Source organism: Macrobrachium rosenbergii, chromosome 12 (genome assembly GCF_040412425.1).
Source record: "Macrobrachium rosenbergii isolate ZJJX-2024 chromosome 12, ASM4041242v1, whole genome shotgun sequence".
NCBI lineage: Eukaryota > Metazoa > Arthropoda > Malacostraca > Decapoda > Palaemonidae > Macrobrachium > Macrobrachium rosenbergii.
In genome coordinates this window covers 34,556,384-34,559,109 of record NC_089752.1, presented here as the reverse complement: position 1 = coordinate 34,559,109, position 2,726 = coordinate 34,556,384, and positions in this window count along the sequence as shown.

The following is a 2,726-nucleotide window of genomic DNA, read 5'->3' as shown; positions in this document are numbered from 1 at the left end:
GTTCATTTCTTCCACACCATATTTTATTTTAGATATCTTTAGCTTGGAAAGAATCATATTTTAGCAGTTCTATATATCAGTGCTTATATATATAACATTCAACATCAATATATACGCGTAAGAGCAGGAAATTTCTCGGTATCTATAGGATGCCAAATCTCGAAGAGAAGTGCACCGCCTGACAACAGCCTCCCATGTGTGGAATTGCCATATGAACTTGGCCGACAGCTCGTTGGTTCTCTTGCAGCCGCAAAGCGGCATTGCAGACGGGGCTGATTTCTACTGCTGTTGCTGAGGCAGCTGTTCCAGCCCCTGTAAAGGATCCCATTTGAACTATTGCTTTCCGTGCAAAGAAGGAAACGATTCAACCGCCCACGTTTGGTCGCGACCCTTTCTGTTGCTATTCCTCTTTATGGAACTATGATTTCGTATTTTATGGAACTGTGGTGTTTCTCTCTCTATCTCTCTCTCTTTGCTGACTTAAAATTCCCCTTTCAAAACCGGCGGCAATTAACAAAATTCCAGTCTTTCTCTTTACATATCAATTTGTTTGTTGCTATTAAAACGAAACGAAAAAATCAACAACCTAAAAAAGTTCCTCTTTCCCTCAACCCTCACCTAAATTCTTAGATCCTGAATTTAAATTAAAGGGAAAAAATCAGACGCTTCTCTCTTTTTCTTTCAGCTGATTTGAATACTTTGCCCTCTAATGTGAACCCAGGCATTTCTCTCCCTCTGAAAATGACGAATATTCCTTTATTTCAGCCTATTCTTTCTTAAATACGGATCTTCAAATTTTGTTACATCTTTATTCCGTCCTATTATTATATCTACACTTGGGAGCATTTGTCACTCTTGTTACTGCTCAAAAAAATTAGTTTAAAAGCTATAAGAGGTTGATTTCGCAATTTAACCTGTATCTGCAAAAGCGAAATAATACTAAGTAGGGAAATATGGGTATATTCCTTATTTCTAAGGGAATCCGACGAAATGAGACACTAAGCGCCCATTTCTCGTCCTTCACTGGAGGAAAAGCTCAAAAGAAAGGGAAGCTAAAATCAGCTGTACCTATCACAAAAGGAAAAAACGGACCTATCCTTCTAGAAGATGGGAGACTGGTAACCTCAAAGGAGAACATAATGGTTTGGTGTCCTCATGATTGTTAAGGGAGGGACCCCTCAAATCAATGGAACACAAACTGCCAAACTAAACATATGTCGTGCATATTATTCCTATTAAAGGCCACTTGCGGCTATGAATGGTACAGAAAGAGAAAACATTCTGCATATCCTCATTAGTGAACTACTCTTAGGCATTTCCTATTCATCCTTCCCATTTATTCTAACAAGTTCAGGTATCTTTACTTTTCTGTAAGTTAATCCCAATCCAAATTCTTCCTCTTGACGATTCTATTCCCATGTTCCTTCTATCACTTATTTCAGTACCAATTCTACTTCACTCGCTATTAAACAGCCAATACGATTTCCCGTTATTGCTCAATCACCTCCGTTAAAGTACACTTTCATCGAATATTTATATATTCGATAAAACCTTTTTTCCTCTCGTGTATGCGTCTCTATAGCTGTCACGATACAGCAGTCAATGTCGGGGTTATTTATACTCTGTTTTGGGGGGTTAAGGGCTCATTCACACGATTTCTTAGACAGAAACGTTGAAAGCACCTGTCCACTTTTTATTACTCTACTTGGATGAGAACTATAGGAAGGAAGGCCAGATATCAGTAGAGATTTGTGAACGTGGATAAAATAAAAACAAGAGGGCGGAATTTCAGTAAAACCTTTGTATTGCAAGCGTCGACGGTGATAATCTTGCTTACGTAATCAGGAAAGATATAAAGAGAAAACTTAACGGAAAAAAACTAATATTATTGTCACTAAATTACCATATAGCGTAACAATATTTTCTTCCAAGATTAATCAAAATCTCGGTTATGAGGAACAACAATCTGATAAATATATATATATATATATATATATATATATATATATATATATATATATATATATATATATATATATATATATATATATGTATATATGTATATATATACATGTATATATACACACATATATATACATATATGTATGTACATATACACATATATATACATATATGTATGTATATATATGCATATATATATACATATATATATGTATATATACATACATACATACATATATATATGTATATACATACATATACATACATTGCAGTCAGGTGTGTATGGGTTAAATGGGAGGACTACTCTACTCACCCTTCCAATGAAGAATCGCTACCATAAATTACAATTCACGACAGATACAATGTTTTAGAACCTCTTATCATAAATCATAAATCAAACCAACAAGGAGATTCTTACCAACCAACAAAAAAAAAAAATAATTGGAAAAATTAACAAGACAACAAATTTTATCGCCCATCAGTACAAAATGTAGTTCGGTAAGGCAACTGGGTAATCTTCGGTAAACAATCCGATGTACAATACTAAGGATACCCTCTAAGTTTCTATACCATTTTTCGCCCAAAAACAAAATCGAAAAAATAGCGAATACTTTCTTTTCCTTGTTTTCTTGAAGGGTTTTTCAGCCCAAACGCGCAGCCCTAATATTCAATACTACTCAATATTCTGATTGAGGCAGGCGGTGAAGACATTTGCTGGTTCAACGCGCTTTTAATCATTCAAGGAACCAATTTGAAATGCAGCT